This window comes from Miniopterus natalensis, chromosome 11 (genome assembly GCF_054644295.1).
Source record: "Miniopterus natalensis isolate mMinNat1 chromosome 11, mMinNat1.hap1, whole genome shotgun sequence".
In the NCBI taxonomy this organism is placed as follows: Eukaryota; Metazoa; Chordata; class Mammalia; order Chiroptera; family Miniopteridae; genus Miniopterus; species Miniopterus natalensis.
In genome coordinates, this window is record NC_142091.1 from 61518057 (window position 1) to 61545005 (window position 26949).

General features: G+C 42.1%; 1 protein-coding gene and 1 non-coding gene across 2 annotated transcripts in view; both read left to right on the forward strand.

The window, feature by feature from the left end:
- Positions 1 to 26949, forward strand: part of TRIM44 (TRIM family member 44) — an 81298-nt gene that overhangs the window by 47570 nt on the left and 6779 nt on the right. The gene's annotated exons all lie outside the window — the stretch shown is intronic.
- On the forward strand, positions 7939 to 8064 carry LOC148092042 (small nucleolar RNA SNORA29). The gene has a single exon (XR_015715331.1). It is a non-coding gene; the product is annotated as a small nucleolar RNA SNORA29 (small nucleolar RNA).

Here is a 26949-nt window from a genome sequence, read left to right on the forward strand (position 1 = left end):
TTTTGCAATCCATCAGACTCACGGCTCATAGATTAGCCCTGTGTCCCAAGCCCTGATCCGGTGAATCTGTGGCACAGGGAAGGTTAAAGCTTAGACAGAGAGGTGACTTGATGATAATTACATAATATAAAAAGTCTGTCCAAAACTTCTCTTAATGGTACATTTTAACCAAACTTCCATGGTTTATGTATTTTTTCATGGGGAAAATGCCATAGTGTATAACAAGGCTTCTGTGTGTGTGTATGTCTGTGTATATATATATGTGTGAGAGAGAGGGAGGGAAATAGATAAGATGGTTGGGGGAGAGGGAAAGAGATTTTACTTTAAAACAGTGAATCTCAGTAGGAGGAGAAACAGCATTTATTCACTGGTGCTTTGTTCCAAGCATTGTCTTTGGTGCTGGGAATATAGTTTTCAACCAAGCATTTAAGGTCCAGGCCTTCAAAGAGTTTGCATTCTAGAGTTTGAAGTAAGGATTGAGGAGTGTAAGTGGTATATAATTTAAAATCACACTTTAAAGAAATCCATTAGTTCCTCTCTTAAAACCTATTATAGGAAATAAAACTTGCCCAGTCCTTCTGGCTGGTAGAAAATAAGCAGAAGATAGAATAAAAGAGAAGCATAGGTTGATAATCTCTAATTAAAACTATGAGCTTCCCCTCAATTTTCCAGAGGTTTGACAAACTAATATGTTGATGTTGCCTTTGCAAGTGAAACAATTAATATCAAAATTTGGGAGCTCAACTGACACAATAATTATGCTGGAAAATGTAATTTTGCCTGCATAATAAAGGTGGGATTGTGTCAAGGAGATCTCATTAATGTGCTGTTCACTAACAAAGAGCAGTGCAACCTTCCTCTGCAGGGTCATGATGCAAAAGGCTGTTGGAACAATTCTCTGTCTTTTGTTCTAAGAAAATAAATTAAGCACTGTCTGTAAGTCTAGATATAGAAGTTGAAACCATTGAAGACAGAAAAACAGTCTGGCCACTCATTCTGAAATCAATGTAACCTGTCATTTCTGGAACTTTCACTCCTTTATTCATTTCTTTAACAAATTTTATCAAGTGTCCACTATGTATCAAGCAGTGCTAGATGTTGGAGCTATAGTAGAAATCCAAACCAAACACTGTCCTTGTTTTCATAGTGCTTACTATCTAGCGATTGGTCTCCTCCACATATCAGGGGCATATATCTGTTCTGTGTCACCTCAACTCTCTGCAAGCTTAAAGATTCAGCAGCCTGCTAAAAGGATGCGTGTCATGTAGTTATGAATGGGAATCCTCCAGTGCAGGGCTTCCCAGTTATATTAGGGTGAACGCTAATTACTTGAATTGTTGATTGACTTTTCTAGGGTTCCATGGTCTAATAAGCTTGGCAAATGCTACTTACTTTCCCGCCTCTTACAGCTCCACAAGTGCGATGGTATAATAAAGGCTTTGAGTAGCTCTGTGATGTCAGGCCTTCAGAAGAACCTCTCTGTCCCTCAGTTTTCTCATCAGTCTGCTAGGGGCAATAGCACCCACTCTGTCTGTATCAATGATCAAGTGAGATGTGTATGATAGGATGTAGGAAATGCAAATAAGAACTGTAAATGATGCCCTATACCCTTCAGAAGTATAAAGCACTTAAACAAGTGAAGCAGGATTGGATGAGATAAAGTCACAAGTCTTTTTATAATGGTATTGGTTAGGATATAATTGTATTTACAACCTGAGGTTCATATGTAAGTCACTTAAACAATCATTTACCAGAAATAACAAAGGAAACAAGAAAATTGACCTTGATTCCGTATCTTTACAATTTACAGGTTGCACACAGACATCTCATTTCTTTATTCTAACAAACCTGAGAGGTGGTTTTGCTCTCTCTGTATTATGCTGATGAGGACATTGAATGAGAGGAAGTAACTTATCCAGGGTCGCCCAGCAAGAACCAGAAGTGGCAAGAATCAGGACTTAAAGTCCATCCTTCTTATTCTACATCTGGTACCTTTGCTCTCATAGCTGCTTTTGTTCAAAACATAACTCTTGTTTTCTCCTACCTCTCCAACGTGCTTCTTACCCACGACTTACCCTTCTCAGTAAATGGCATCATCATGTCCTGTTTATAGGGTTTCTTCTCCCCAAGGTAGAGCAGGGCGGAAGGGTAAATTGGGAAAGATAGGCAAAATTGAATTATGTATTCCACTGTGCTTCCCCAGAAAGGCAAACTCTAGTGTATAATCTAGGATTATAATTTAGTTTTCTTAACACAGTTTTAATAGAGAACAGAGCTCCTCAAAGTGCCCATATCTAGTGTTCACCGAAGAACAAATTCCATTTCTTACACACCTAGCATTTTACAGATAAACAGAACAGTGATCATTCAATCAGCATATCGCTCCTAACAGCATCCCTGTTTCTCATTTGCTGTGTGTGACCTCTTACAGGCCAGGTATATGAGAAAAATATGAACTTGAGTCACCGGATTAGTTCCATCTCTTGCTAACTTGCTGGCTGTGAACTCATTCCAACTTCTTAGAACCTGTTTGTGGATTCACAAAATGGGGTTAACTTGTCCCTCACCAGCCCCATGTGACAAACACATGATAAATGTGTGTTACAGATTTTGTGAATAGTAAAGCACTATGCAGATGAGTTCAGTTATTACCAAATTCTAGTAGAGATGAGAACAAAGATATAGTTTTTTATTTGACATTTAGCATGAGGTACTAAGAAATAGACCCTTTGGCATCTGTTCAACTAAGGCAGGTCATGGCTTTAGGCAAGACTCATAAACACACCAAATTCCTGGTTCTTCAGCTCATATCTCATGTTGTCATTAAGCACTTAGAGTTCTTGAATGAAAGCTGTTATGAAAGGTAATACAGGCGTGTCATCATGGCTCCCTGTCAGTGTACATATCATCATGGCTCCTATGCATGAAAGCAGATCTTTTGTTTTATCCATTTTTGAACTGGAGCTGTTGTAATTATTGTAATATTATTAAATATCATTAACTCTGGAGTGTTTTTTTAAAAAAAATATGTCTTTATTGATTTCAGAGAGAGAGGAAGGGAAAGGTAGAGAGAGAGATAGAAACATCAATGATGGGAGATTCATTGATCGGCTGCCTCCTGCCCGCCTCCCATTGGGGATCGAGCCTGCAACCCAGGCATATGCCCTGACTGGGAATTGAGCCACGTTTTTCTGGATTATAGGTAGATATTCAACTGCTCAGCCACTCCAGCCAGGCTGGTATGGTTTTTTGATTAGATGGTGATAGTGAGAGAAAAATATGGATCACAAATTATTCCCATTTTGTAGATGAGTAGATGTTGAAGTTCATTCAGTAAGTTGAAGAGCTAAGATTCAACCCAGTTCTCTCTGACTCCAAATTCCACATTTTTCCCACTGTGCCTCACTGCTGCCAGATTGTAGAGCCCACCTGTTTCATCCAGTAATGTCTAACTGAGGGTCTATGAAGACAGAAAAAAAAAGTCCATAAGGTATTTTCAGTATTTTAAAAATTAGAATGGGAAATTTTACATTTAGCTTCAATAAGGGTAGAGTTATGTTAACTGCCCCCCCAATGGTGTCCTAATTTTTCAGTTATTTCATTCATTCAAGAAAACTAAGTAATTAAACATTCATAAATGCTGTTTGTTAGACAAAGAGTTTCAAATTCTGAGGGTTATAATCTAGCCTTATTTCTTTTTAATTCATTAAAGCATCTAGCACCCTGATAAGTACGAAGTGCATGTTCAAGACCTACCTGCTAGAATATAGTGATTAACAGAATGGTGATCGTTGGTGGTAAAAAGATTGTGAAAATATATTCTAATGCAAAGACCACAATCTGATAGGTCATCAGCTGAATCTGGCCTATGGATGTGTTTTGTTTGGCTCATAATGTGTTTCTTTAATCTGTGAATTACTAACCAGCCTTTAAAAATTTCATATCAAAAAGCAGATTTTTTTTTATCTTTTGAAAATTCAAAAGTTCTTCCAGTATTGGATCCGCAGTTCCCCCTGACATTGACCAGCTGGCCCCTTAGACAGGGCAGTCCCTTTCAATTTACCAGTCTCCACCTGGCCAATTCAATTATTGTACTCATTCACATTACCTACTAGGTACCTATAAACATTTGAGTCTGTGAGGCCTGGGCTAATTTAGACTCCTCATTACATTGTTTGGTTATAGACTTAAACCCATTCCCTGGCTATAATCACTCACACCTTTTGTACCCTGTACAATTTTATGTCTTGGTCTTTTTATGTTGTTATTTTAAGTCTTTCATGCAAACTTGTCTTTTTGGCTCTGCTATGTCTTTGAGAACTGGAGCCACATTCTCATCAGTTTAACAAACACCACTGGCATTGTTTGGGTGACTGGGAGTTTGAAGAAGTAAGACAGAGCTCCCACCCTGAGGAAGGTTGTAGTCTAGGCTTATTTCTTTTTAATTCATTAAAGCATCTAGCACCCTGATAAGTACAAAGTGCATGTTCAAGAACTGCTTATTAGAGTATAGTGATTAACAGAATGGGGTTTGGTGTTGCAGTAATCCTAGGTTAGGGTGGTGACACTCCATTTATTTCCCACTTAGGCAATTTGTGTAAACTCTTCAACTTCAGATTTTCTTGTCTGTGAAATGGGATGATCATAGTGCCTGTGGGGTAAAATAAGGATGAATGACCTGAAGCTCCTAAGGGGTTAGACATGGTGTTCAACATTTAATAACTAGTATAACTATGTGCCAGTATATGGTGACTCTTACTACTAGTGCTAGACATGCATGCAATGCAGTTGGTACTCAGTTGATGCTCCTTGAATGAGCAAATGAATAGGTAGAATGAGCTGAGTGTAAGGAATTAATTGTGTTCAAACAGGCAAGTAGCTGTCAAGGATGATGGCACCAAAAGGGTCTCCAGCAGGCCTGGAGAACACATGGTTTTGATGGCTTGGAATGCTCTAGTTTTGATGAGACTAGAAGCACATGATGTGGTAGAATCAGCGCCCAAAGTGCTTTAAAACAGACTTACAAGTTCACCACTGTGGAAAAACAGCCCAAGTTTAATGTAAGTTAACATAAGATTGGGAAGCGAAGAAGTCTCTAATAGTCTTGCAAGGTAGACTCTTGCTCAGTGTCTTGAGAATATACTCAGAACTTCACAAATGCCTGTGGGCTGGACTCCCTGATACAGCAGGTTGAGATTTCTCTGTGAAGAATCATTGCAGTTGCTAAGGTGACTGCTAGAATGGGAAAAGGCATTTTCCCAGGGCTTCTGGACCACTTCATCTTTTTACAGCCTTAAGGGACCGGCAGAGGGGAACTAATTTATTTACTTTCTGCCATCACTGTCTCATTTAATTGTTACACTGAGATGACAAAACTGAAGCTCAGAGAGATTAAGGGATATGTGCCAGTTCTTGTACATCTTGTAAATGACAGGACCCAGGGCTCCAGTTCTCTTCATACCTCCACATAGCCTCCCAAAACCAACCCACCACCTCTGAGCTTTCGTGGTGGCTATCAACCCCATCCTTATTCCCACTCTCAAAAGGAAACTCAGGTGAAAGCCAGCAAAATGCTGAGTGAATACACACTGCATTCACTTTCTTCTTACTCATTTTCAATAAATGTTTATTAAGCACCTACATTATGCCAAGCACAGTTCTTGTTGCTGAGAATGCAGGCTGAACAAGAGAGATGGGATCCTTCCTCTGGTGGAATTTAATTCTAGTAGGAAGAGATTGGGGGGGGGGGGGAGGCAGTAAACCACTAAATGAACAAAATAATTTCAGATAGCAGTGTTGGAAAGGAAATGAAATAGGGTGATTTGACAGAAAGGGACTGGGAGAAGAAGGTACTATAGATAAGGCATTCAAGGAAGGGTGACGGAGGTCAGTTTTGAACTGAAACCTGACTGAACAAAGGAGCCAGCCAAGCAAAAATGGGCATGGGGAGCACTACAGGCAAAGGGAACAGGGAGTTCAGACTTGAGGCGTGACACCAGCAACTGTTAAGGGAAACCACTTCACCTTGTAGACTTTTCTTAATGTAATGCTCATAACAGTGGAGCATGTTTCTGATTTGTAAGGTGAATGATGCTGCTACATTATTTGACATTTTTCTGGCAGTGGGGCTAGTAATCTTCATGGAGTCACAGAGACAAGCTGGCTTTAGAAAGAGGACACAAGTTTGCATGTATCCTGACAGAGAACCACAGCCTTAGGAGCTGCAAACTGCATTCAGGGATGGTGAGGACCCAGATGTGGCAGAGTGAGCAGGAAATTCCCAGAAGCCTAGTGACACAGACAGTGCTCAGACACCTAGGAAGGGAGCCACTTGGTGACATGAACATTTGTTTTGATGCTAAATGGGATTATTCCCAGGGTGTCTTTGGTTGTTACAAGGGGTAAATTCTAAAATAATGAAGAAGAAAATAATTTTTGTGTAGATAAGCATGAACTAAATGCACAGCATAAAATAAGTTAGGGAGTAGGAGTAGAGGAATGTCATGAACTCAAACTAGGGTCAAGTGGGATAACTTTTAAAACAATAAAAAATCACTGCCTAGACCTGCACTTCCCAATCTAGAGTTCCTGAAAGTAGTAACAGGAATTAGAAAGCTATTTGCAGTGTTTTAAAAATATGAATGGATAATAAGGCCACCCAGGCTATTTATTATTTTGTGTCCTTTCAGATCATTTTCTTGTTGGTTTATTCAGTATTTCAACAAATACTTAATGAGTTATCTGCTCTGTGCCAGGTATATGCCAAGTGCTAGAAAAAAATTTTAATGGCTAAAGTAGGGATCCTTGTTGTTGAGACATTTTAACCAACTGGTAGGGCAAAGAGACAAGTAAATGAATAATTACAAAACAGGATAACATGTACAGATACAGGGGTTTATGGAGTACTTTGAGACGGCCCAAAGGTTGGGGAAATGCCAATCCAGCTGGGGACAGGGTCTTGGGAAACTTCCTAGAGGAGATACTACTAAATCTAAATTTGCAGGGCATATATAAATTAGCCAGGTGGGTCTAAAGGAATGATAATCTTGGCAGAGAAATGATTCTGTACTTACATATAGGACTTTACTTCTCCAGAGTATTTATTCATTGCATCAGAATTGAGTTCAGCATGGAGTAGAAGAAAACTCTGGTATCAGTAGCTTAAGCAAACAAAGGTGTATTTGTTTCACACAATAAATTTGGAAGGAGGTAACTGACTGCTGGCTTAGGTTCAGTGGCTGGTGTCAGTACTGCCTTGTGTCTCTGAGACTCCGTGAGCTTTTACTTCATGCTTATTGCCTTATGATTAAAAAGGAGCTGCAGCTTTGGGTATCATACATTTTCAGGAATGAAGAAGAGGTCAGAAGGAAGGGCACATCTCTGACACACTTTGCCACTAAATAATCCCCCCAAACCAGAAGACTTATCCTTCTGTGTCATGGGTTTGAACTGAGCTGCATGCACCCCAGCTGTAGTATAGGCTTTGTACACAAATTTTTAACTTTTCCACCCTCTAGAGTAGAGCAAGGAGAGTAAGTTGGGAATGACTGTGTCACCCAACCAATATCTGCAAAGCACATTTTATCTCACTTCATCCTCATAACAAGATCCTGCAGTAGGAAGAGCAGGTATTATTAGCTGTACTTTATAAAAGGAGAAACTGAGATTTGGAGATCTCGGTGGTGCCTAAAATCACAGAGCTGTACCTTTATTTAGTGATAACAAAAAGAAAAACAAAAGCTAATGTTCAGTCTCCAGTTTGACAAATACATTTTCTCCTGATAATAGATTTTAGGGTGAGGAGAGATTAATCAAAGAACTTATATGCATGAATGCATAACCCATGGACACAGACAATAGTATGAGGAAGGCCTGGGAGTGGGGCGGATGCGGGGGGGGGGGGGAGACATCTATAATACTTTCAACAATAAAGATAAATTTAAAAAAGTAATATTAAAAAAATAGATTTTAACAGCTGTGCTTATGGGCTAGATTAAAATTAACATGATCTGGAAAGGATTTATTTGTATCCTCCTCCTGTATGAAATGGCTGAAGAGAAAAGAAAAGAAAGCTATTGTTCATTGTATGCTTATTACATACCAAAGCACTTTACATATGTCCTTTCATTTCCTTCTTGCACAGTCCTGCAAGGCATGCTGTCCTGATTTTACAGATGACCAACGTGAGGTGTAAGGAGATACTGACATAACTTGATGCAGGTCACAAAGCTAGCACATAGCAGAGCCAGGATCCAGTCCTCAGTTCTCCAGAATGCCTGCCTAATGCAAGAAGAGCACTTCTTGCCTCTTCTACCTTTAAACTATCCTAACTTCCTCCCTGTTGCTCCATCCAGTGACTGTGCCTTCTCACTGACATTGCCTAGAGCCCTTGAAGCCACCCCATGCCTGTTACTCCTTTTAATTTACTTGACACACTCCCATTTCTTCATTATTGCTTTTATGGGCACGGAATCCAGCAACACATTATTTCAAATGTCCTACTATTATGAATGCATTTCCTTTCATTGTAGTAGCGCTGACCATAATGAATACATTTGTATCCGTGCAGATGTCACTGGTATTTGCGATACTCCATTCTAATTTATGTTGGAAAATGAATACTTAAAGTATTGCCCAGGCTCCCATTACTCCAAAGGAAATGAGAGACACCCTGTGTGTGTGCATATGGTTTTGCATTTATGCAGCACATAGAATGTTTGGTCAGAATGAATTGAGTGCCTGAAGTGAGAATCTGGCCCTTTCCTGAAAGGGCACTTGGAGATAATTTGCTGTGCACATGAACAAACTTGTGCAAGCAGATTTCTTTGTGAATGAGTGTTTAGGTCGAGTTAATGGGCACAAATTATAGTCAGATTTCATTAGAGAGGGAAGAGGGAAAGCCTTACTGAGAGGGGTCAGTTTTGGGGGTACCCAAGATGATCTTGCCTTCATGTGCAAAGCCAGCAAGGGTGCTGAAATGTTTGGTCCAGTAATCGCCATCAGTCAGCCACACTGGCGTAGCCTTTTTAAGGTTGAAGGTGAATAGTTAGGCCCATTGGGGAGCAGAATGTGCTCAGTTTGGGATTAGTCATGTGAACGGATATTTCTGACAAGAGTCTGTCTGTGAAGTAGAGCGATGATAACCAAAGACTCTGAAATGCCTGACTGGGAGCATGCAGATTCTTTATGGAGACGCCAGGGTACTCAGCTTTCCAAGAAATGGCCTCCCTCCTGTTTGAAACAATATGTAGGCCATAATGCTCTAGACATTTAGCCTATCTGTCTACAGGGGATTCTTGGGGTGATAGCTTTTTAGGTATATCTGTATATCTGTGCCAAACATATCCTCTTCAAGGCTTGGGATCTCAGCTGTTAAAGGGTACCTGGAAAATAACCTGTAAGACCGAATATTATGAATCTTCATTCAAGGATTCTGGAAATTAAAAAGGAGGTGACATGGTGGTTTATAGAATATAAGAGTATCCTACGAAGTTCCTATAAAATTCTACATTTTTATGCCACATCTATCTCAGCTAAATCTTTTAAATATGTAGGAGTTGCCCCTTAATAAAAATTGGCTACACAGATTAGGATTACTGACTCAGTAATTACAAGGCATATTAAAGAAGGAATAGAGGTTGCAAATTGAACTTAGAATGGGTGTATCTTTGTGTGTGTATAAATGTGTATATGTATGTGTGCATACACACATGTGCAATGTGCACATGTATCAATGAGTCTGGAATTGTTTTGTCTGTTTAACAAAAAAAGGCAAGACCCTTTCTAAAATTTGGCTTGGAAGAGAGCAAAATTTTTCTCTAGCTCTAAGTGATCTTAAATCTCAACAGCTTTTTTTATTGCTGAAAAACCTACAATTAAAAAACTAGGCTGTGGAATTTCAGTATCTGTCCTTTTCTGTTTCATAGGGAATGTTTTCCCCTCTGAGTCTCTAGAGCCTTAATTTTTACACAATGCATCACCTGACTCTTCTGTCAGTATCTGAGAAACAGACTTGAAAGAACTAGTTTTCCAAAATCTACCTAGAAATATAAGCCCAGATAAGCCCAGTGCAATAACCTTAAAGAAGTTACTGTTCTTTGCTTCCTTCGTGCCAAAACATTCCTAACGCTTGTCCTATACCGAAAAGCTTACTATTTTACAGGAAATTATGTAGAAACAAGTATACTATTTGGGGGATTAGCTAAAACAAGTGAATCCAGCTCTTAGTTGAATCTCTGAGCTTCATCTTCTCTACTATTGCAAATTCAAATGGCAATAATGCTTGCTGTATTTGCTATAAAAAAAATAGCCCTCTGCATGCCTGGGCAGTTGCCCCACTGCTCGCCCCTTTCCCAGGGCCGGTCATTGGAAGCACATTTTACTTTCTCCCTGGGGCAGGGTTAGTCTTGCTTCTACATAAAAAGCCTTTCTGAAAAGGATGGAGAAATGAGGGTGGAGATAGAAGCTGCCTGTTGCAGTGTTTGCTGTGGGTTCCTGTGGACAGAGAGCAGATGATGCGGTTACCACCAGAGCAGCTTTGAATCAGAAGTGCAGGAGACTAAAACCTGAGAAGAACCTCTAAGTCTTTGTGCCCCTGTTGGGGTCAGAATGAGTAGCACGGATGAGTACCCAGTATCAGCCTGATTCTCCTGTTCCCTGCTATCTGCTCCATTAAGCTGGCGGGCAAGCCTGGGAACCAGCCCAAACTGCTCTCCCGAGGAGCTGCCCATCTTAGAAGAGTTCTTCTAACAAATGTGCCTTCAGGAGACTATATAACAAGAAGCAAAGCCATTTGCATTAATTCATCCTATACTTGTCTCTCGATTTTTAAAATGCTCAAGGTTCCTACCATATATATATATTATAAGTTTCTGGTCTCCAGATAACTGTGCTTACAGTCTAAGATGATTGAACAGCAAGAGAAAGGACCAGCCAGAGAGAACATGGCTCTGTCTTTCCTAAACTCAAGCTGCCTATGTTTCCACTGCCATTCTTTTGTGGTACGTTCTTAGCCGTGAAACAAACTCAAGACTTAAAAAATTATTTTTAACAATAAATCGCACCTACTGAATGAGAACAAGTTGGCACTAAACCTGTGTAAACTGTTTCTTTGAGTTAGAACAGAAATTGCAATGATAGCTATCATTTATAAAGTATTTACATTGTGCCAAATACAATATTATAAGGACCTTAATAAGATATCTAGTGTCACAACTACTCTATTACATAGGTTTTATTGGACCCATTTTATAGATGAGGTTACTAAAAACTCGGAGAGTAAAGTGACTTTCCCAAGGTTACATTATCTACTTATCTCTGTTCCAAATCCTTCCCTTTTAAGATGGTTATTGATGGCTAGAAGACTAAAGAAAGATGCCATCAAAGAGATTCCATCAGCCCACTTAAGATAGGTTACTCTTTCTTTAATCAGGTGGACAGGAAGGGCCACTGTGCCCTACAGACCACCCATACTTGTACCTAATTAACCCAGGAGTAAAAGCCACGGACAGGTAGGTCAGAATGGTGCAGACTTGGCAAGGATTCACAACCCAGCTCAACATTCTTTTTGGTAGGAAGAACATTAGCTTTGCAGTTGGACAGACCTGCAAATGTGGTCAAGTGACTGACCTCTCTGAACCTTAGTTTCCACATCTAAACGAGGAATCTTAATGTCTTCCTCACAGGCACGCAGTACAAATTGGATGAGCGATTATATATAAGTACCGATTATAATGCATGCTCATTGAATACTTTTTTAAAAATATATAATTGCTTGGTGGAAATGCAGATTAGTGCAGCCACTGTGGAAAGCAGTATGGACTTACTTCAAAAATTGAAAATGGAACTGCATTATGACCCAATGATTCCACTTCTAGGAATATATCCAAAGAAACCCAAAACACTAACTCGAAAGAATATATGCACCCCTATGTTCATTGCAGCATTATTTAAAATAGCTAGGATTTGGAAGCAGCCCAAGTGCTCATCAGTAGATGAGTGAATAAAAAAGCTGTGGTACATTTACACAATGGACTACTCAGCCATAATAAAGAAGGAAATCTTACCTTTTGCTATAGCATGGATGAACCTGGAGAGTATTTTGCTAGTAACAGTATTTTGAAGTAACAGTCAGAGAAAGACAAGTACCATATGATTTCACTCATTGTGGAACCTAATGAACAAAATAAACTAACAAAATAGAAACATGCTCATAGATATAGAGAACAGACTGACAGCTGTCAGAGAGGAGTGGGGTTGGGTGCTGCATGAAAAGGTGAAGGGGTTAAGCAAAAAACTCATAGATACAACAGGATGATGATTACCAGAGGGCAAGGTGGGTGGGGAAGATAGAAGAGGGTAAAGGGGAGGACAGATAGTGATAGAAGGAGACTTGACTCAGGGTAGTGAACACACAGTGCACTATACAGAATTGCACACCTGAAACGTATATAATTTTATTAACCAGTGTCACCTCAATAAAGTCAATAGAAGTAATAAAATGCAGAATTCCTTAAAATGTCATTTTACGCTGTAGCTGATTTGGCTCAGTGGCTAGAGCATTGGCCCACGAACTGAAGGATCCTGGGTTTGGTTCTAGCCAAGGGTACGTACCTCAGATGCAGGCTCAATCCCTAGCCCCAGTCCGGGTGTGTGGGGTGCATGAGGCTCTCTCACATTGATGTTTCTCCCCCTACCTGCCACTCTCTCTGAAAAACAATGGAAAAAATATTCTCAGGTGAGGATTACAAAACGAACAAACAAAAAAATATCATTTTACTCTGTTTGTGTTAGCAAAAGTTTTTCCAGGCACCCTGAAGTGTTTTGGCCCCAGCAGGAGAGGGGTTGAAAGATACAGTGTTCTGCAGTTTCTGCAGGTCCATTCTTTAGAATCAACTTTGTTTTTATGACCTGTTTTTCCCTCTAAGATAGGAGGTGGGCTGATGCTTCCCCTTCTGCCCTCCTGGTCCTAGGGCTCTCCCCAGAGTATTCTCTCACCTCCCTTTTGTGATTTCCTTAAGTGCTTTTAATGGCTGCTTGACACTAGAAAGATATTCCTAGCAGGCACTCAATTTGTAATCGGGGCTTGTTGCTTGATGTGAACTTGTGGCTGACCTCTGGGAATGCCGTGGGGGCCTGAGGAGGGAGTCTGGGTCTGCTTCAGCAAAGCAAGATGATGGGTCTCTGAGCAGCTGGCTGGCAGCTGAAGGAGTGGCTCTTGCTACTTTTGTCCTGCGTGTCTGCAAGTGTAATAGGCAGAGGATTATTATATGGGTAAACTCCAGCATTCTTAAGCAACACCAACCAAAAGCAAAATACAAAGCAAAAGGCAGCTACATTTCAGCAGGGCCTGTTACACTGAGGAGAAATGGAATGCCCTTAGGAGCACCCTGCGTGCACTAGAGCGGAGTATCCATTATTCCATGGCCTGCTCCTGGGGACCTAGACTGCCTCCGACTTTATTTAAACTTGTAATTGTCTTATTCAGGGGAAGGTGATTGAGGTACAAGAAATGGAGGTGGGGGTGTTCAAATCCCTTATACTTTCGTTTCACTAATCTTAGACACATGGCTGCTAATCAGGGTTGTAAGTGATAAGTCACAGTACACTCCCTGGAGCAGCAGCAGCAGCTGGCTGGCCAGAGGAGAAGTCAAGTGTCATAGTGGGTTAATAGCACCACAGGAGACACCTTGGTGACTGGTGATCAATGCCAGGGAAATGGATTTCACATTAAGTGCTTCATGCCCAATCTTGTGTGACTCTCGTGAACATTATGGGCCTTTGCCCCAAACCATACAGCCAGGACGTGATAAAGAGGCTTCTAGTGCCCACCACTATTCACAGTCCCCATCCTAAACTCTTTATTCCTGCTCACCTTGCACTCCACTTCCCAGCCTTCCTGGATCTTCTGAAGTTCGGCCTCTATAATGAATTACCCTATTTGTGGACATGGCTTACTGCTCAAGGCTGCCGCTCTGCACCTCTTCACCAGTTCTGACTCCAACCCTGCCTCCCTGGCAGTTGTTCACACATGGTCTCCTAATCAGGTGGCTTCTAGCTCTCACCTGGTCTCCCCGGCCCTCAGTGTAACCTACCAAGAAGGATCCAACTCTATGAGTCTGACAAGTGAAGGATGAGTAGTCCGCCTTCATGGAAGTCGTAGACTTGAAGGCTGTTTGTGATTCGGGTAGAAAAAGAGAGAGGAGATCTACATTCGAGGCTGGAACAGGAAAGGTTCTTGTTATGACTTGTTAGCAGCTGTTGAAACCATCAGTTTTGAAGGGGGAGTTTAGAATTGGAGCTGCCACAGGGACTTAAGGGTTATCTGTGGATTTCAGTGCTGTAAACTGTTCTTACCAGAGGGGACTTGGAATGAGAGAGAACGTAAAGCCTCTGGTGTGGAGCTGTGTCAGAAGCATGGGCTCATTCTATTCTCCTCCTCCAGGCAATCTTTACATTTCTGTGCTAGGCCTAATTTGAGAGCCTCGTTTTGACCTCCAGTCAGAGTGCCCTTTACAGTCATAATTGTCACCATTCAGGCCGGTTTAAATGAATAAGAACTAAGTGGGTGATCCTCTTGCATTTCACATGAACCAGTGTTTCCAGTGATTGCCAGGCCACACACTCCATCTAACCCGCTCTCCAAAGCCTGGTCTTCCCATTCTTCAGTGGGCAAGGAGAGCTTAGGACTAGCTGTCAGAGCCCCTCCTCCCATCAGGGCTCAGAGCACTGTCCAAAATCAGACTTAGAGCAGAACAACAACACACTAGTGATTGTGGGAGGTAAAGATGTGACATAAGTAACTTTATTGTGGAAATCATGTCACCATAAGTATATTAAATCATTGCATTGTACACCTTAAACTTACACAATGTTATATGTCAATTACATCTCAACACAGTGTTGGGGAAAAGAAATTAGACAGGAAAGACTGGAGAAGCAGTTTGGGAAAGAAATGAGTTTTTTCTTTCCAGCTGAACATAGAACAAGTAGTTCCATAGTCTTTTCTTAAACTTCGATAATAGAATTATCTTCAGAAATGGCTTTCTTGTCACAGCAAATATGTTTTCTAAAAAAACTTAAAAACAACCCCTAAAAGAATTTCCTCATCTTTTCCCCAATAAAATATTTATTTTGTTGTCATTCCCTCCGTCCTATGCCTCTGTGTTGGGCCAAGTGAACACTGCAGTGGGATGTCTTAAGTAGTCAGTGGGGAAAGCAAAAGGTCTGTACACTTTTATTAACTTCTCGTGCTAGTGTAGAAGAGCTATTCAGTATATTTATTATTCTGTATAAAATTTAATTCTGATTGGGACTCGGAATGTGAGAGCCTGAGATGCCATCTAGTCCGGGAAGGAAGGGACAGAACACCGTGCAGTGTAAGTGGTACGTGCAGGCTCTGTCCCACACCTTTCCGTGAGGAAAGCAATCACTAATGAGCATTTGCCACATGCTATATACTTTTACATTCATGAAGTTGTGAATCGTGGCCTCTGATTTACAAGTGAGGAAACTGAGGCCCAGTGGAGTGAGTTTTGCCCAGGGGAACTTAGTAAGTGGAAGGATTAGATTCAAGCCTTGGTCTTTCTGTGTTCTTCCTGCTCCTCTCAGTCTGAAAGCCAGGGCTGCAAGTCTGACAGCAGGGAGCCTACTAGATTGCTGACAGATGCCCCTCAGCTATGCAGCCTGAGAGGGTGACTGGGCCTCACTCAGTAATAAAGGAAACATTCTCTCAGTGCCCTTTGGGGCGTTTGGATTGTCTGCCCTGGCGAGGCCCTCTAATCGGGCCAGTGGAGAACAATTGGTTTCCAGGTACCATAAATAAGTCTTATGACATCTGATTTATGTTGCGACTGAGCCATAAACAGGTTCTTCTGCAGATGGATGAAACAGGTGTGAAGTGGTAGGATTATGTCATTTGAGTGTGGCAGCAGAGGTAGCTTCAGGAAAAAGTAGGAGGAAGGCAGAATGTGTCTTTAATGTGCCTTCAGCACCCTGTATTTATGTCCTAGTCCTGACCCTTTAAAGATTATCATTTCTTTTTCTCGGTAAAATTTAACCGTCCACCTCTTCCCATAAGCTTCTAAGATTACAACTGGCTTCCCCCAAAACTCATCTATGCTCGGTGGTTTATGGTGATCGGATAGGCTACTCTTGTAATAGCTACTGATTTTTAACCCTGGGAGCTCAGCCAGAGAAGTGCATTACCTTAGACTAAAGGAACAACTTTGATAAGGTCTTCAGGCTTAACGACTTGTGGAACGTCTTTTGAATGTGACAGAGGCCTTGGTTGCTTTTTACATAAAAACTGTTGGGTCTCTGTTACTTCTTCCAGTGCCTGGGGCAGCCCTTTGATTCAGAGCAGTGCGGTGCAGTGCACTTTGTTCAACCTTGATGATATGCAGAGGATGGAGACCTACAGTAACAATTCCTCTTTTCTCTTTGCTTCCGCTCTCCTGTTTGGTGTGTTCATCTTCCTGTGTGTTTTGGATCACTTCCTCTCTTCTGGCTAGACTAGTGCTCTCTCTGATCTGACAGCACTGACCTGGAACCCAGGGAGACCCTCTGGTAATGTTATCAGTGGAAGTGTTCTTGGGGTGCCTCAAGGAAAAGAATTTCCCAAGGCCCCCATGGGAGGATGGCTTCGTGGAAAGCTTTATTGATGACGCAAAATTAAGGGGCTTCCCCTTCAAGGTCCCATCCCTGTCCATCTTGCCATGGAAGAGGTCCAGTCTTATCTTCAGCAGGGCCAGAATTAAGGCCACTGCCTAGGATTTCTGCTCCATATTAAAGTACAGTCCAGACCAGCATCTGGCTGCACTCCATTGCATGTGGGGTCCACATGGCCATGGACCATGCAGCTTCTTAAGGCCACATAGCTATGGAGAGAGAACAACCAAGTGCACAGGCTAGTGCAGGTCATGGAGCAAGCAGAGTAAGAGCAAGCAAGCGGGAACTCTTTGGGGATTTTAACTTCCCACAATTCTGCGCGTTTCTGATGGGATCCACCCCCTAGCCAATCCGTTGTTTCCCAGGCTAGACTGACAGGCAAGCACCTTCTCTACATCACCCCGACTTCACTGCACATGTGCCTGTCTCTCCCTTCTCCTTGCAGTAACCCAGTACCAGATGGGGGAAGGGAGGGGTGTTAATCCTCTCGGAGGAGCAATGCTGTGTGAAGCTGTAGCTTCTCGGTGAAGCTTCCCAGGTGGCCACGCTTATACTGTCTGACTTCCCTTTGCTTTCTTCCCTGTATTAATATTAACTAGCTAATTACAGTGAGAACAGTAAGATTGGCTGAATGTAAATTGGATATGATGTTCAGACCTCAGTTGTCTGCTTCAAGCAGCCTTCTTCCTAGTCAGGGCAGATTCGTACAGTTTGGAACTGTTGGCTGTATCATGAACCTTTGGAATTTGGGAGGTAGGGATAGCTTTCTTACCTTTTTCTTTGTTTCCTAGGGAGACTCATAACAAGAATGTTTACTGCAAGGGCAGAGATAGGACAGAGTAATAAACAGGCAGGAAACCAGGCCCCAGTCCAAATGGTTCCCTTTCACAAATGACCAGTCTGTACTTACACTCATCTCAGAGAAAACATGCTGGCAGAGGTGCTTGAGGTATGAACTAGGCATAAGAAATCACCTTACAGCTTTCTGTTCCCGTATCAGAGCCCTCTCACTGTCCCTGACACGGTCCTTAGACTCTTAGACAAGCGAGTCTGGCTTTGGCAAAGACAGAGCCCTTGGCTGTGCTTGGGAGTAAGTGCTATTCACTCCAGACCACCAGTATCATGCATTGGCACCTGTGTTACTGCTCCAAGCTGAGTCCCAGACTTGTGCTGATGATATAATCACATTTGAGCAGCCTGATGCCTGGCTGCCCCACACACAGGCTTTATATTGAGTTACCACTGGGTGTTTGTTTTTCTTTTTTCCTTGAAACATCTGTTTGCGCTGCCTTGGGGAGTGTAACACAGAACCCAGTCTGAATATTTTAGGCAGAGCCCCTGTTCCCGTTTTGGAGCACTGGCAGCGTGGCAGACTCCATATGGAGCCCTGGCGCTCTTCTCATATATTCTCTCCATCCACATCCCCCATCTCCAGAGGCACTTCAAGCATGACCCGGGGAGATAAGCACTAGGAGCTGCTGAGGAGGCACTCTTTCCGTCGGTGTACCCTCTCATACCATCTCTAGCCATTCTGAACTTTTCACAGCTCCTTGCACACACCAAGCTGTTTTAGATCAAGTTGTCCAAGCTGTTCCCTCCACCTGGCTTGCCCTCCTTCCAGCCCCATAGTCTTCCTGGAAAATGCCAACCCACCTGTAAACATTGAAGGGCTGTCTTTTCTGACTCTGCAGGTAGAATGTACACTTCTTCCTTCTCTCATACCACAGAGACTACTTTCTTTGCCAGACTGTAAGCCCCTTAAGGGTAGGGAGCCTATCTGATTCCCCACTGTATTCCCGGCATTGGCATATAATAGGGGCTGAGCCACTGTGAGGTGGAAGAGAAGCCACTGACTTGGGGATGGGAGTAATACAGTTGAATTTGGTTGAGTGCTCATTATTTGTAAGTATGTTAGATACTTTACAGTTCATTGTCTCATTTAATACCCAACTCCTGATACTTTCCCCTTCCTGAGTTTACCCCAACACACACACATCCATCACTCTCTTTCCCAGCACCCTGGTTTACTTTCTTCATAGGACTTTCCACTATCTGAAAGTATTTCACGGTTTACTGGTTTATTAGTTTTCTCCTTCACTAGAAATTAAGCTCCATGACAATAGGGACCTTGTCAGTTTTGCTCATTACTGTACTGCCAGCACTCATTACAGGGCCTAACATTATTGGTGCTCCATAAATATTTGTACACTGAAAGAGTGAATGAATGATGACTGTGTGTCACAGATTCGGAGACCAACTAAGGCTTTGAGAGGCTGAAAAGCTTTGCCAAAGTCACACAGCTCAGAAGGGCTTGGGTGGGAATCCTGGTCTTAACTCTGAATGTACAGTCCTAACCTGTTATACTGTCTCCCTTAGATGTTCTCCAAATAGAAAGATCTTAGTGCTCCTGGGACAAAAGTCTACTTTCCTACAAGACAGTTTCCCCCTTGAGAGCCAGCCTCCCCCACCTTTTACTTCACCCTCTAAACCCCTTCCCCTAGACCAAGGCAGTCTATGAGAGATACTGTGTGCCAGCCACCAAATGTGTCCTAAGTAAGTGCTAGGCATGTTGCTAAACACTGGGGACAAAACAGTGTACAGGAGTCAGATTCAGCCTCCAAGGAGCTCAAGCAGCAGACTGGCATTTACATTGCAGTCACATTCAGGCTGCTGAATCTCTGAGCCCCTGGAGGCTGCAAGGGCAAGGCAGGGGTTCAGCAGACCACACTCATCACTGTTCCCTGAAGGCAGACAAGGGGCATCTTCTCAACTTAAGTCCGATTCTCTCCCCTCTAGTGGGCGGAGCGAAAATCAGATGAAACCCTGAAAGATTTTCTATGCAACATAATTAAAAGAGCGAGACCTGGGTGCCTCTCACTCACAACAGAACAGATAGAAATTGAAACCCACGTCTGACCCAGAGAGACTCTGTCCTAAGTCCAGGGCAGGAGGCTTGGTAGCCGGCCCTTGTGTATTTGTGGGAACCCACAAGAACCAAGGTGAGAATCTGACAGAAATGGCTACTGCCCTGCTGCCAGGTCACTACACAAAAGTCACAGACTTTTGGGATCCCCCATAGCAGGGAGAAAGTTTTCTAGTATTTGGTGTCCAAATGGGAATTTGAATCTGCCAAGGCCTTGGAAAAATCTTTAGCAATCAGCAGAGGTTACCACCTGTGCTCCTGGTAATGAGGCGTTGCCAGCAACCTGGCTGGATAAATGCAGCCAACCTGACCTCACAAGCCCTCTCATAGGCTGCCTTCACTCATCATCAAGTCCAATGCCCAGGGTTAGAAACAAGGGCCCGCCTTGGTTGTAGTTCCAGCTCTGCCTGACTGTGGGACTGGGATGTCACTTCATCCCTCTGCTCCTTGTTTTCTTTATCTGTAAAATGGAGTGTTAATGCTATTACACAGGATGATTATTACGAAAACTGAATGTGAAAATATTGGTGATGTGATTAGTTCAGGGATCACCAAATGATAATAGTAGCAGACATTTAATGAGTATTGCCTCTATTCCTCAGCTGGCATTTCATCTAAGAGAAGGAGGGGAGCAACGACTAGGTGCCCCTTTACTTTCACCTTGGCCTGGATGACTTAATAGCATCCTCACCTCTCTCCCTTCATGGACCATTAGGGTGAGGGGTTGGATGGTTGAAGTTTTGGAATCCTCTCATAGGTTGCCTTGAGCACAGCTCACAGCTGGATTGAGTGGGGGTGGAAGTTGCCAAAAGTGCAGCTGTTGTGTTAGGAAGCCAGATGAAAACATTCCTCATGGAGGTGAATTGGTCCTTCAGGTTTTCTTGCTTGGAGAGGGCTGGGCATGAACTTACTTCTGCTTTGCCCTCCGTGACACACAACTCCTTGTTCATCAAACACACCCGCCCTTTACCAGTAAGGCTGTCATTTGTAAGAGTAATCATTGTTTATAAGATAGCATTTTAATCTATACCTGGTGCCCCCAGTGTTTCTATGTACCTGGTGATTGCAGTGACAATTAAAAAAGAAATGGAGCCAGGGTTCACCTGTAGAAGCAAGCTGTCCATGAGATTACTCAGCAGTATCTTTAAGACCAGCAAGCTGCCCACTGTTTGCCTGGGACACCTTGGGAGGTTTCTAGAACAATAATATGTTACAGGGTTGTTTTGATCATTCACTTGTTCATTCATTCAAAAAATATTTGTAGAGGTTTTACTGGTGCCAGTCACATTATCAGGTATTGGTGTTACAGTGGGGAACAAAATAGTTAAGGACCCTTACCATCTCCAAGTAACTGTAGATAGTGATCAGTGCTGTGAAGACAATACAGCCGCCTACTGTAGTGGAGGAGTGGGGTGGCTACTCTAGATTGCTTGGTCAGGGAAAGCCTCTGAGAAGGTGACATTGGAGCTGAGACCTGAATGTTAAGGAGTCAGTCACTCTAAGCTGTGAGGGAAAGAACTTTTAAGACATAACAGCAAATATAAAAGCCTTAAGGCAAGAACTAGCTCTGCTTATTTGAGGGGCAGAAATAAAGCCATTGTGGCCAGCAGGTGGTACGAAATAGGACAGAAAGGCAGACAGGGGACAAATCATGTAGAAATTTGTGGGCCATGGGCTTTATTCTAAGGTTATAGGAAGCCATTGAAGGATTTTTTAAGTGGGGCAGTAACATAATCCACTGTAAATTTTAAAAGTATTACTCTGAATGCAGTTTGAAAACTAAACAGTAGTGAAATGAAAAGTAGAAGTAGGAAGTCACCAGTCAACAGGCAACTGCAGTAGTTCAAGCAAGAGATGGTGGCAGTGGAGGAGGGGAATGGACACGCAGGGATGGCTGTGCAGTGAGAGTCATGGACTTGCCAGTGGGCCCAATGGGAGAGGGAGGTGGTGGTCCCAAGGTTTTGAGCACAATAGTTGCGCATGTAAGCTACTTAATACAGTACTGCTTTTTACTGTCATTATTAACAAGTAGCCTATTATCAAATACCGAGGGAATAGGCTTGAGAAGGAATCTTAAATCCATTCAAATGACAGCATGATGCCCACAGTGCCTGTGTAACAACAATGTGAGCTCTTCTCTGTTGCTAATAAATGGCATTCTTGGAGAAATGGGGCTTGCAGGTATGATAGTGGATTCAGGAGCTAGAGATTCTGACTTCCAGTTCATCTCACTGTGCCGTCAAACTAACTGTGTGACTTTCAGCCTCTCAGCTTTGATTTCTTCATGTGGTGTTACTAAATAACTATAAAATGTGCTGAGCATTTCTATGTGCCAGGTACCAAACCAAGCACTCTGTATACATTAATCCTCATTTACTCCTCCCAGCAACTCTTCTAGGTAAGTACTAAATTGTCCTCCATCTCCAGGCAGAAACACTGAACTCAGAATCCCACAGCTAGTAAATGGCAAAGCTGTGACATAAACCTAGGTGTTTCTAACTCTTAAGTCCACATTTATAACCCTGTGCAATATGAGAAGCAGCACTAGGTTTTGAAGAGTTGGTATGCTTCCAATTTCCAACTTTATACAACTTCTGGACCTCAATTCAAGGTCATCAGGGGACTCAAAGCTACCGAGAACTAATCTGGGACATGGTAAAATAAAGAAATAAAGACAGAAAGGCTTACCGTTTGTAAAGAGATTAGAGATTAGTGACTAGAGTGTATTTATTGATCCTTTCTCCCTCTCCCTTTGGTATCATGTAAGAATAGCAGTTGAGGCAACAAGCAATTTGAAGTCCCGCATTTTATGAAATGTTTAAGATTTCTACAGGAGAAGACTGCTTGAGAGAGCTTTGGTTCCCATTCACCTGCCAAAAAAGATGAGGAAACCAGGTGGGTGGATTTCCTGAAGGTGCAGAAAGCAAGCAGGGAGGGTAAGCCCTTAGCTATTGTCTGCTTCCAAACCCCCATCCCCTGGAGCTGCCTGGGCCCCGATGGAGTTTTGGGAAGATTCTTTTCAGGCCTCACCACAGGAGGTCGTCAGTTATGAGAAATCTATCAGTGCTGGGAAGGGAAAGAATGGTGGGGAAGGCCAACAGAAAGAGAAAATGGGAAGCTTACTGCCTCCTCTTGAAATGCAACAGGAAACTGAATAACAACATGGAAATTATTTCAGAGAGGAGAAACACACATACACCCACAGTCTCATCCCCAGACACTTTGAAACTGCCCCAGTGTTGGCAAGGGTGTGGGGAAAATGGGCATTCTCATACCTATATGACCTATGTGAGCAGTGATCATAAATGAGGATAAGAGGATTCTGGAGGGCAGCTTAACAATTATATATCAAATACCTTTAAAAGCACATGTCCTTTGATGGTTGGAGAACTATCTGATTCTAGTACTGGGGTAGGAAATATACAGGATGAGCCTGGAGCATTTTGTAGTGCCAGAAAGTAAGGAAGTACTAAAAAACAAAACACCAAACCCAACAGAACATTGGGGGAACATCAAGGGGCCACCCGAGCTGACCAAAAGACCTCCCAAAGTCCCAGCTGAACAATTTGAGCAGCAAAATAAATGAAGTACTGGCTTATAACCCAAAGTATAAAATAAATAAATATTAGTCCATATTGATATAGCTGATTGAATAAATAAATAAATGGAGACAAGACAAATCTCATGCTCAGATGAATTTCAAATAATTATGTAGACACCCTACCCTCAACAATGAGGGGGGATGTAACTCCTTACTCCATAGGTATGGGTTGCTCATAGTGACTTCGGACAGTATGGGAAAGGGAAAAACAGTAACTTTACACAGGAAAAACCTTAACAAACATGACCTCAGCTGGGTGATCAAGGTCATCATCAAAAGTGCTAAGTCATATTGATAGTATGTACCTGCAATGTGACATGATGAGAATGTCACTTTACCTCTGTGGTTTTCTAAAGGCCCATAGCTATGGCCTAATCATGAGAGAAACATCAGACAAATCCCAGTTGTGGGACATTCTACAAAATACCTGACCAGTACTCGTCAAAACTGTCATCATAATAAAAAACAAGAAAGTCAGAAAAATTGAAACAGCCAAGAGGAACCATGAAGACTAAAAGCAGTGTGGAATCTTAGGTGAAAGCTGGAACAGAAAAAAGGACATTAGGGAAACACTAAGGAAATCTGAATAAAATATGAACTTCAGTTAATTGGTCCATTGTAACAAATGTCCTAAACTAATATGTTAATAACAGGAAAGTGGATATTAGAACCCTCTGTATTATCTTTGTGATTTTTCTGGAAACCTTAACCTATTCTAAAAAATAATATTTGTTAAAAAAATACAGCCATACTCTTTCCCTCCTGGAAATATTTTGGGGAAAATAATTAAGGGTAAACCTAAAAATTCATTCACATGGATGTGTGTCACAAAGGTGTGGGTAAGAATGAAAAGGTAGAAATAATTTGTGCCTAGTATAGGTATAGTAAATCCATACAATTAAATCATGAATCATAATCTTATAGAAATATTATTCTTGATAAGGAAGGTATTCATCATTGCTAGTTGAGTGGGAAAGCATATTATGAAAGAACCTGTGAAATATAGGGTGTCCCAAAAAATGTATACACACACTTTGAATAATTATAAAGGCAGTGTTTATTAAAATACATTTCATTTTCAAAATTGAGCTATCAGCTGTTAGAGCGTGTATACATTTTTGGGGGCACCTGGTATGTATTTTTATATATGCATAGAGAGGTATAGATAGATATATTTCAGGGTGTTAATGTTGATTATCACTGGTGGATAACACCATAGGTGTGGTTTTTTTCTTTTTATAGAAGCGGTACTTGTTTGTTACAGAAAGTACAGATCAGCAAAATGGAAAAACTTTTTGAATTAAAAAAAAAAAAGGCTGGAAATGATTTCATTATACATCCAACAACAGTAGCAACAGAAGACTCAGCCCTAAAGAAAGACGCTCTAAGAACAGATGGGACATAGGCAGGCAAATAAGCCTGCTGCCTGCTACTTCTGTTCAAGCATCTCCCTGTAGAGGGGTACTGCCTGAATTGGCCTGCTGGTGCCTCTCCATCCTCCAGAAAAACAGGCCACCACACACACAGTCCCTGTAGAGTGTGAGAAGGGTAGCCACCTATAAACACAGCAAACAAGTTGCAAGGTGCATGGAGATCAAATTTGGTACTGTGGTTAAAGTGTGGACCTGAGACAACGCTAGATACCCAAGCTTCTCTTAGATGTATCTACACAGGTCTGCAGAGGCGGAAGCTGCTGTGAGGGCTAAGAGATAAGCCCAGTGTCTGTATTTCCTTTCTATAGTAATCCTAACCTTACCTAGCATTTTTCATCTTAAAAAAGAACTTGCATGTACCTTCCATCTCACTATAACCCTTAGAGGTAGGATGATATTACCTAATTTTTTAGGTGAAAAATTGGGTCTCACAGAACATAAGTGGCTGTCATTGGCTGGGTAACTGGGGGTTCAGAAGATACAGATTCACCTCTCTGTTTGGAAGATACAGATTCTGGAGTCTGCATAATCTAGATCTACTATTTACAAGCTGTGTACTTTGAGCAAGCAGTATAGCCTCTCTTGGCCTCAATTTTCTTATCTGTAAAATGGAGATGATAATACCTATCCAAAAGCTACTGTGAGGGTTGGCAAGACTGTGTATATATGAATTACTTAGCACAGTGTGTTAAACATTTAATCAGCCCTCCTCAAATAGTGATTATTATTGAAGGAGAGAAGGATCACAGGGTGACGCAGACATGATCTAGAGGGAAGAGGGCCCGTCTTTCTGTCTTTCCTGTGATCTGAGAAGGAAGACACAACAAAGTTAAAGCCACCTTAGACTTTTTTGAGAACCATGATGAATTGGGGGAATCATGGAGCTTTTTGTTCATACCAGAGCTTACTCTTGGGTCTGTATGAGGTACTGATCAAGCAGCAATATACATCAACCTGGTGTTTGGGCCCAGCCAGAAAAAAAGGTGAAAGAACTTGGAACGTGTAGGCCACCCGTCAGATTGAATTGGAGAGGAATGGGAAAGAAATGCACAGGACGCAAGAGAAAGCAGCATGGATGAGAATGAATTAATTAGCTCGGCAACTGTGCGAGTCAGAAGGGAGCTTAGCTGTTGTCTGGTTTGGAATTCCTAAATGTCCCTTAGAATGCAAGGCATCCTAATGTTCCATTTGAGGAAACTGGGTCCCAGAGTCACCCAGGGAAGCCAGGACTGAAACTCTGAAGTCCTCTCATGTTTTCCTCAGTTAACCCAGGATAAACTGAGGACATTTTACTTTATATTTATATCTCACTTCGTTCCACAGGTGGCAGCTAAATATATAAGTTCTGATTTCCTATAGCACAGTAACCCCTCACTTTCAGCCCAAGCTGCTGTGGCAGGTGACCTGGGAGACCAAAGCGGCAGCTCTATTCTGCCTAGCAGAGGAGTATTTCTGGATCTGAGTGTTTGGCCCACACCCCAAGTCGGACTGATCACATACTGGAACTGGGCACATAGCCTCATACGATGAATAGAGACTTTCCACCTAGCTCCTTGTACAAAACCTATGTGGCTTCCTTCTTGGAGAATATCAAATTTATCTTTTTAAATCCTAGCTGATGGTAGCCTTCCTCCCCTGTTGATACCCCTTAATTTCTCTATCCTCCTGAGTTGAATAATCCTTTCATAGCAATAATTAATAAATAGCCAAGGATTTAGCAGATATAAGTGATTCCAAATCAAATTAAGTTGTGTTATATTCTCAGGAAAAGAAACTATTAAACTTGCAAAGTCAGAGTGCCAACCACCTCATTTATTAACTTCCTCTTATAAGTCTCCATCTCTAGGGACAGAAGCTGAACATCTGAGCTGCTGTCTGTATGAACTTCCCAAAAAATCATCAGACAGTGAAACACTCCGTGATTATAATCACTTTATCAGCAGGTGTTAGGGGCTAAATGTGACTGGGATTGTGGCCTGTATATAACGCCTTCAGTTTCACAGGCTCCACAACAAGGCAAACAGGGTTCCTCATCAGTGTGCCCAGCTGGTAGAGCGGGCACAGCGTTCTGCCGCCAGGGCTCCTTAGTCCCATTCTGTCACTCCACCCTACTCCCAGCCAAGTGTCAGATGTCACACCACCCTCCCAGGCAGGATTTAGAAACTCTCCGAATAATTTAGAAAAAGTATGTGCCTCCTTGCCTGTTTTAAGTTAACTCCTGAAGTTGTCATCGTCAGAGAGGAAGAGGACGTGGTTTCTGACTTGTCAGTGTAGCCTGAGCTTTATGTTTTTGTCAAAACTTTGGCACTAAAGATTTAGCATAT